This window comes from Ictidomys tridecemlineatus, chromosome 1 (assembly GCF_052094955.1).
Source record: "Ictidomys tridecemlineatus isolate mIctTri1 chromosome 1, mIctTri1.hap1, whole genome shotgun sequence".
Classification (NCBI taxonomy): Eukaryota; Metazoa; Chordata; class Mammalia; order Rodentia; family Sciuridae; genus Ictidomys; species Ictidomys tridecemlineatus.
In genome coordinates this window covers 38,934,009-38,943,621 of record NC_135477.1, presented here as the reverse complement: position 1 = coordinate 38,943,621, position 9,613 = coordinate 38,934,009, and the positions used below count along the sequence as shown (strand labels likewise).

The window sequence follows — 9,613 nt, the reverse complement described above, 5'->3', positions numbered from 1 at the left end:
GGTTCATCCTTGGGCTTCTGTGTCCTTGAGTTCTATAAAGTTCTTCTAGGGAAGTCATTGAGTGAGGTGGTGGTGGGAGAGACTCTGGAGCATGCAAGGGGTTGTAGCTGACTAGTGTGGTAGGCAAGATCCTGGGCATCATCAACAGGAGCATGGTCAGGAGGATTGGTCCATTTTCTGCTTTTAAGTGCATTTCCAATGTCCAGCTTTCAGATTAGAACAGAGGAGAACACATCAGAGGTAATATTAATGTTCTAATGAAAGGACTTCATCATCTCATGGTTCTGTCAAGTAAAGTACAAACAAGAATCTGGGCTAGACTCACCCAAACATTACTAATTAAATATACTTACACATTGGTAATATCAGAAGGTACAATGGTGCTGACACCCCTCAACACATCTTCCTGTTGAATAACCTTGCTTCCCTATGTATTGTCAGCTCTCTGCTGGTATATGGCTGTCACCCCATGCATCCATCAGGATGAGCTGTACTAACAATAATGCTAAATATCAGTGGCTTAAAACAATAACATCTACTCTCTCACACATGACATCGTCATTGTAGGTTTGTTGGTGACTCTGTTGTGTGCCAACCTCATGGGGAGGAGGCTCCTTCCTCATGCTTTCCTAGGGAGTGGGACCCTTGCTCAGGTTCTGTGCTTCAGAGTGCCCCATGGTTTAGAGTGGCCTTCTTAAAAGTACCTGTATCTGGCTGGGCACAATCCATGAGCCACTTGTCAAGCAGAAAAGAACTTTATTTTTAGAACACACACTGCACCACAGGAGCTCTTCAGGAATTCCCTCAGAGCCCAACTGCCACCACCAGCTTCCCTTAAGCCTCTCAACCCCCACTCCTCCTCTCTTGAGGCCAATTGGCTGGGTCGCATGGGCGGAGCCAAAAGAGTCCCCCAATGAGCAGCTCCATGGTCTGAAAGGGCGGGGAAACAGCCCAATGAGCATCACTGCAGAGGAGCCAATCAGCTGGCAGCTGGAAATTTGCTGGGGCTGCTGTGAGCCAATCAGCTGGAAGTTTGCTGGGGCCCCTTTGGCTGTGGCTCTCAACAGTTTAGAGTGGCCTTCTTAAAAGTATCTGTATTCCTCTTTGGTGGCTGTTACCAGCCAATGCTTACAGGGAACTCTCAATCTGGATCGGGTTCAATGTGTGTCCTAGTGGCTGGAAATGCATACCCTGAATTTTTCTGTCTCTATCTAGAGTCTGGGACTGGCTGGGCCAGAGCTGGCAGTTATCTTGATGGTGTGTATAGCACACCACTGGGACACACAGTGGCCCAAGTCCATCTTTCTACTTTCTGGGGGTATTAGCCAACCCCTGTCAAGCATGTGGGGCTGACCAGATACCTAGAATACCATTTTGCCTCAATGGGGGTGCAAGACCATCTTGTACATATAGGAGTCACCCTGGACCTACTAGCTAGACTCAACCTCCGAGGGAGTGATCTGGCAAGTGGTTATACTATGGTCCTTGTTTTAGGGAATTGTATGGAATTGTGTCACTAGAATGGTGTGACTCATACAAGAGACATGATGAATTTAGGGTTGTGTCATGCATATTCCAACTGCCTCTGTTCTGCCACATCCAAAGGCAGCTGGAGTGATGGCAAAGTTACTTTGTACTGTGTATGCCCTCATCACTGGCTATTGGATGGTTGCTGTATTTCTGTTGCAGGTAGTATGACAAATATCTGATAGCCCCTTGATTGCCTGCACTTATATTCCCTGAATACTTCTAAAATGATTGTTCTGCAATGCAATAAGTCCTCCAATAATTGTCTTTTCTTGATTTTGACCCATATGGTGACATTGCATTCTCCAAGATTGGTTTTAAGTCAGGCAGAATGAAGGACAAAAACTTTGTGCAAATGGGATGGCATTTTTCTCCCTACCCATGTCCTTTTGTGTTACTTTCCTGTTGTAGGTAGTTCATGGAAAGTTTATTTTAAAAAACTTTTTATGGTACTAGGGATCTAACCCAGGGCCTCACACATACTAGGTGAGTGCTCTACCATTAAACTCTAGTTCCATCTCAAGAGTGTCATCAATATTGATAGAAATTCCATTCAAGGTAGGCAGTGAGGTCATTGGAAGATGTGTTTTTCTATTTTTAGAGTATAAAATACCAAATGCTAAATTTAACATCATCAGAAAATGAATTATCTAACACATTTTCCTGTACACTCTGGTTAAGAATTGCATTCACTATCAATGAAACATAAGAATGAGTTATAAAAGAGACGTCAAGGACTAAGGATATAGCTTAGTGATAGAGCACTTGCCAGGCATGCAAGGGGCCCTGGGTTTAGTCGCTAACACTGCAAAAACAATCAAAACCAAAATCAAAAATAAGCACTTGGAAGCTAGTGTTCAAAGATGGCATGATGGATGATGTGCATGGGATGTAACCAGGGTTAAATAAACAGTATTTATAAATTTGAGAGGCAAAATTATTCAAGTCACTTCAGTACAATCAGGTCCCCAAACCATAGCCTTGTGAATAACAATGTTGCTACTTTTCTCTTGTGGCAGGAATATAACATTAGTAAGGAATGGTGTAATCAACAATAAAGGACAGGAAGATGTGCTTCCTAGATGTGAACAGGAAAAGATGGCATGCACGTTGGACAAAAAAACAATTATATAAGTACCCATGTGCCAAAGTATACCCTGAAACTATCACCACAGTCATAACAATGAACATATCGATTCTTCCCAGAAGCTTGCTTGTACCCCTTTGTAACTCTTCTTTCTGATCTATTCAGCTGTCACCCTCTTCAGGCAGCAAGTGATCCACTTGATGTCTTCATAGATTAGCTTCAAATTTTTTTTTTAGAATTTTATGTATACAAAATCATATAGTTTCTACAAGTGTTTATATGGATGTAGACTTTAGTTCTCTCAGATAAAACTCAGGATAGCAATGACTGCCTCATGCGGTAGCTTTAGTTATATTCTCCAATTTTTGGTATATCGTGTTTTCGTTCAGTTCATAATGCATCCTACTTTCCCTTTTGACTTATTCTTTGAGCCATGTGTTAGTTAGAATTATGTTAACTTGGTTTCCACATACTTAATGATTTTTCAGATATTTTTCTGGTACTGATTGCTAATTTAATGGCATTATAATCAGATAACAAATTACATATGAGTTAAATCCTCTAAAAATATAAAACTTGTTTTATTGCTCATATTATATCTCAGTAAATATATTGCACCTGCTACTTTTGGATGTATTATTTGTCATAGTTTAGTTCTTGAATGGTCCCCAGACGCCATATGTTAAAGGTTTATCTGTCAGCCTGTGATGCTATTAAGAGGTGATGGAGCCTTTAAGGTGTGGAAACTAGTAGGAGAAAGTTATGTTACTGGGGGCATGTCCTTGAATGAGATATAGGGACTTAAACCTCTTTCTTTCTGCTTCCTGGATACTATGAGGAAGCTATCCATTCCCACCGTAATATACTATGCTGCCACAGGCTCAGAGCAATGTGGCCAAGTAACCATTGACTGAAACTTCTGAAACCTTGAGCCCCAATAAACCTTTCCTCCTTTAAATTGTGTATTATAGGTATTTGTCACAGTGATGAAAAGATAACATACTATTCTATAACTATCAATTAGGTTTAAATTGGCTGATAGTGTTGTTCAGTTTACTATTTTCTTACTGATTTTCTGCAAACTTGTTCTATCAATTCTTGAAGAATGTATTCTAACAAAAAATAGTCTTTTCTTTTTTTTTCCTTGCAGTTCTATCATTGCTGTACTTATTATGAAAGTCTATTATTAGGTAGATAAACCTTTAGGAAAATTATGTCCTCTTGACAAACTAACCTCATTGTGAAATGCTCCTCTTCATCCTTGGGAATTTTCTTTGTTCTGAAATCTTTTTGAGTAGTGTTACATGGTATATCTTCTTCAGTGCATTTCCTGTAGGCATGATACATTTGGCTTTGTTTTTCAAAATTTAGTTCATCCACCTCTGCATTTCATTGAAGTGATCAGGCTATTTGCATTTAATATGATCTGCAATATGGTTGAGTTCAAGTTTACCAATTTTCTGTTTGTTTTTAATTTTTATCATCTGGCCTTTGTCATACCCCTCTTTTTTCCTGCTATTTTATGAGTTGAAAATATTTTATGATATCCTTTTTATCTGTTCTGTCATCTATGTGCTGTGTTATTTCAGTGAACTTTTAAGATATACTATAGACACATACAACCCATCCTGTTCTGCCTTCAAGACTCTTATTACACTGTGTTTCCATTTTTTCCCTCCCAGCCATAGGGCTTTTGTTATCATTTCACCTCTATAAATGTTAAAACCTCCCCCACACATTGCTCCTTTCACTTAAAATAATCAGGAATCTTTTAGAGAGATTTAAAGCAAACTTTTAAAGTTGTTTCCCACACATCATTACCATTTCCAGAGTTCTTTGATCCTTTGTGTAGATCCAGATTTCTATCTGGAATTATATTTCTTCCACCTGAAAAATATTCTTTAACATTTGTTGTAGCGTAGTTCTGTCGATAATGGATTCTTTTAGCTTTTGAACGTCCAATGTGTTTTCATTTTGTCTTCATTTTTGAAGGATATTTTCACAGGCTATAGAATGTTAGGTTGACATTTTTGGTTTTGCTTTTCTTTCAGTACTAAAAAAGACGTTATCACTCCATTTTTTTGTTTATGTCTTAGAAATCTATTGTCCCCTTATTTTTGTTTCTGATTATTTATCTTTATTTCTCTGGGTGTTTTCAAGAGTTTTATTTTTATCAATGACTTTTAGAACTAATGGGATATAGTGTAGTTTTACTCATGTTTCTTGTACTTAAAGTTCTTGGAACTTCGTGGATCTGTATGTTTATACTTTTAGCAATTTGGAATGCTTTTTGGTTATTGTTTCTTTAAATATATTTTGTTTACCTCTGTGTCTCTTTTCCTCAGAAATTATCATTATTCACATATTTATTAGCTTTTGTGAAATTATCACACAACTCTGTATTCTATTCATTTTTTCAATATTTTTCCCTTTAGATATAATTTTGAGTATTTTCTATTGATATGTCTTTAAGTCACTAATTCTCCTCTCCTTCTTCTAGTAGCTGATCTGATGTTAAGCCCATTTAGAGGTCTTAAAACTCAGTCACTTTACTGTTTATATATAGAAGTTTTGACTTTTTTGTAATTCTATATTCCTGCTTAATATGATCATGCTTTACTTTGGTGTATTGAATACATGAAGTGTGATTACAATATTCATTCTAGTATCTTTGGCTACTAATTCTATCATCTCTGTCATTCCTCAGTTTTTGTTTTTTAGTTGTTCTTTGCCTCATTTGTAGCCATGTTTTCTTGCTTTTTGGTGTAACTGTTATTTTTTGATTTAACAGTGGATATTGTAAATTTTATCTGGAATCTTGGACATTCTTTGTGTAGCTGTACATTTTCTTAAAATTTGTTTCTGGATCCAATTAAATTACTTGGAAAAAGTTAATACTCTTGGTTCTTGCTTTTTATCTTTGTTAGCAAGGAGCAGAGAGACTAGGATATAGCCTCTGGCTAATTTCCCCACTATTAAGGTAAAATTCTTAGGAGTACTCTATTAATACCCCGTGAATCACAAGGTTAGTTGGCTTTGGTGGTAGAGAACAACCTCTAGTAGTTTACCAAGAAAGGTAATGTATTTGGGACTTATATATCCTAAAACACCTTTTGTTTATCCTTATGTTTTTCTTTTCTTTTTTAAAAAGCATTTACAACATAGGATGACCAGTACCAACTCCCAGATAAGCATCAAGAAAGAGATCCACCCCTAACTTTCAAGGCACCAAGTAGGGTGTATTTATGATTTGGGTAAAATTCAGCAAGCCAATACCAGCAAATTCTCTTTGAGAACTCTAGCCCATCAGGACAAATATTGAGTCAGAATGTGATTCTAGTCTCAGGTCCTACCTTTGTATTTAATAAGTTTTTCTGAGTTTGAATTCTACTATGGATTGAAAAATATCTTTCTTCAGGATCTGAAGGAAATGATTCTATTGCTTCTAGTATCTAGTTTTGCTGCTAAGAATTCCAAACTCATTTGCTTCCTGACCCATTGTATATGACTTGCTATTTCTTTCCGGTAACTTTTAGAATATTCTCTTTATTCTCACTTTTCTAAAATTATAGTATGCTGAATCTAGGAATTTATTTAATTTTACCAAATCCCCTGGGTATTTGGTGAGACTTTTCAATCTGAAGCTCATACTGTTTAGTTCTTGGGAATTTTCTTGAATCATTTTGCTGATAGTAATCTTCCATATGTTTTTCTGGAAATAACATCATTCAGAAATTGGACCACTTAATCTAATAATTTTCTTCTTAGGGTGAAAATTCACATTTTACATCTATTTACTTTCTGCTCTACTTTTTGTAATATTTAAAAACTGATCTTCCAAAACTTTTATTAAGTTATTTTCCTATTGTCATGTTTTCAATTTTCGAGAATTCCTTTTCATGTTCAGATTTTCTTCTTCTCTCTCTTCTTTTTAAATTCTGTGCCACCTTTTTTCTTTGATGGATGCAATATCTTCCCCCTTTTAACTAGTTGCTATTTGTTTTGTGTTTTGTTCTGAGTTCCAGGTTAGAAGAGATTGCCCCGTGTCAGATAGTCCTTGGTTGTTTGCTCACTAGCAAAGAGGATCACAAGCACTGAATATCTGGATGCAGCTTCTAGACCAAGAGCTTCATTCTAGATTGATCAGCTTGAATTACTTACCAGGAACCTCCAGTGTTAATAATATTAGTGTTGTGCTCTTGGACTGGTTGGGTTCTCCAGAAAAGTCATTTCTCAACCTCTGCTGGAAAGGGTGGCTGGTGACCAGGGTTCTGGAGAAAGAGGGTGGCCAGTAATTAGTTTGCAGTTCTCCCTAATCCCTATTTTCCATGTGCTGCTCTCTGCCTCATCTATGCATAGTGCTCCCTGTTCACAGATAATCTCTTCTAATCTCCCCAGGTGATGGTGGGGGATACATTTAAAACCTGATGAAACAAGGAAGAAGTAATTTCCCAGTGGCATGTGATTGGAAGAAGGGTATCCATCTACCTACCTACCTACCTACCTACCTTTCTATCTATCCATTCATCCATCTATCTGTAAGAATTTACTATGCACCAGGCATGGGTATACAAATATATTAACTTGCAAAGAGGATAAAAGTGTCAGTGCCCCATTTTTCAGATGCAAGAACTAAAGCAGAATGGTGGAATAGCTTGTCTAGACTCCTTAGCCAGGAACTGGCCAGCTGGCTCGTGCAGCCAGGCAGTTGGGCTCCTTAATGTGTCATCTTGACAATGTTGCTCAGTCAGCTCCAGATCTGACAGATACACATCTTTCAAATGGTCCTCTGTTTCTTCCACTCCCACCCTGGCACCCCACTTCCAGAGGTGATACCCCGTGCTGCCAATTCCTAAGGCTTTTGAAGATTCCATATTCTTATTTGGATTGTTTTCTGGCTCTCCCCACGGGTGGTTTAGCACTGCCAAGATAGTTACCACTCACCCATCTGCTTTCTAGCCTCCAGAATTAGAGAGTAGTTGTCTTCCCTCCTCTTCTCCCTGTCCTTTCTGGTTTATTCTTTTGAACAAAATCTCTTTGCTGTGGTTTAGTGGGCTTGCCAGAGAGGGCACATTGGATACATGTGCTTGATCTGCCATTTCTACCTTGAGGTTTTGAGGTGGAAGTTTACGCCACCCTGGAGAGCACACAGACTTAATTTGGTTTGTAGGTTATAGAGAAACGGATGTTTCTTGCACCCCTAAATTTGTGGATAGAACTTATTCTGTTTCATGTGCTCTGATGTGTACACATTCCTATTCATTTGAGAAATTCACATGTTCATCTCTGAAATATGGACCTTTTGGAGATATAGGAAGATTTCTAAGGCAGAAAATGGCATTGTCCCCCTTCTCCTAACACACATGACCGAGCTACCTGATCTTATGGATATTAACTCCTGTGGCTTCAGCCTCCTCACTAGTCATATCCCCAAGAAGTTTTCCCAGGGTGCTGGCACCCTACTACCACTAGCATGCTTGAGATTATGAGTCTATGTTGCTAGCTGAGATATAATGCCCACCGTTTTTGAAGGTTTTTCCTCTTGTGGATGTTTCTCATGTGTGACCCCTTTGTTTCCTGGTTTCAGTTATAGATCCTTGACACTCTTGGGCTCCTTTTCACACCACCGGTCCAAAAGGCTGAATGTGTGCTCAATTCCACCTCAGTTATAGCCGTGTTTTGACCCTCCTGATGAGTGGCAATACATTCGATGACAAGCTAGTCAAGTCCTTGCTATCCAAGAGCTGGTAATCCAACAGGGAAGCCAAACACAGAGCTCAATACCATAACATGTAACAGGAATTTTGACAGCTGTAAAAATGGGAAGGGACAGGTTTATCCAGACAGAAGAGAGAAGGTTGGCTAAGTTCAGATCAGTACCTGTTTGAAGCCACACTCTGGACTTTGCCTAGTTTTCAAACTTAGTTTTATTAGTTACTGCCTCTGTGTTGGTTAGCACTTTGCCTAACCTTTACCCAATTACCATATCTGAAAATTAAGAGTGATTACACAAGTTAACCCAACAGATTCATGTAAATCATTTGGCAAGGTGTATGACACACAGGTCAAGTGCTCAAAGATTAGCTTTAATTTCGTATCTGTCTATCCAAACAAATATCTACTTCTCTTTAGGTCTTCCTTTGTTCTGCAAATAATTTGGTGGAAAGAAAAAGATAGTGAAGGGCTCTCAGGGAGGGTTTAATGAGTTCAATTTTGGGAGTGAAAAGTTTGCTGTGGCTATGCTATAACCAAGTGAGGATTGAAACAGAGATTACAAAGATTTGGTTTCAGGTGCTCAAAGGAGAGGTCAGACATATATTTTGTGAGTCACAAGCAAAGTCAAAGGAGGAAGTGAGATTAGAATAGGAGGAAGATTGATAATGCAGTAGACTGGGACATTATTACCTTGAAGAATGCCTTCATTACAAAATAGGAAGTGAAGGGGAGAAAGGGAAGGGTGTCTTAGTCAGCTCACGCTGCCAGCACAAAATATAGGTGGTTTAAACAACAGGAATTAATTTTCACACAGTTTGGGAGGCTGGAAGTCTAAGATCAAGGTCTGTAGGGTCAGTTTCTGGTGAGGTCTCTTTTCCTAGCTTGGAGATGGCCAGCTTTTCACTGTTGTCCTCATGTGTGTGAATTAGGGGAAAGAGAGAGAGAAAAAGAAGAGGGAGAGGGAGCAAGTTCTCTGGCGTCTCTTGTACAGGCACTTATGCTACTGATCAGGACCCTGCCATATGACTTAATTTACCTTAATTGCTTCTATAAAGACTCTTATCTCCAATTATAATCACTTGCATATATAAATTTGTGAGCAGGGGGAGAACAATCCAATCCATAGCAGAAGAAGATTTAGAAAGACAGAAAAGTGAGGCAAGGGATAACTTAGTTGGTGACAGGGAAACGGACGGAAGAGAAGAGTTCAGGGAACTGCGAAGCCAACAACATCAGAGGATGCCGTGAGTGATAATAACAGGCAGCAGAGTCCCAGTGCATTGT

The 9,613-nt window shown here is 38.7% G+C and overlaps 1 non-coding gene across 1 annotated transcript; it reads right to left on the bottom strand.

Moving 5' to 3' along the window:
* Positions 1-5,851: 5,851 nt before the first annotated feature.
* Positions 5,852-5,961, bottom strand: LOC120885996 (small nucleolar RNA SNORA3/SNORA45 family). Its single transcript, XR_005728780.1, has one exon. It is a non-coding gene; the product is annotated as a small nucleolar RNA SNORA3/SNORA45 family (small nucleolar RNA).
* Between the last annotated feature and the right edge of the window lie 3,652 nt (positions 5,962-9,613).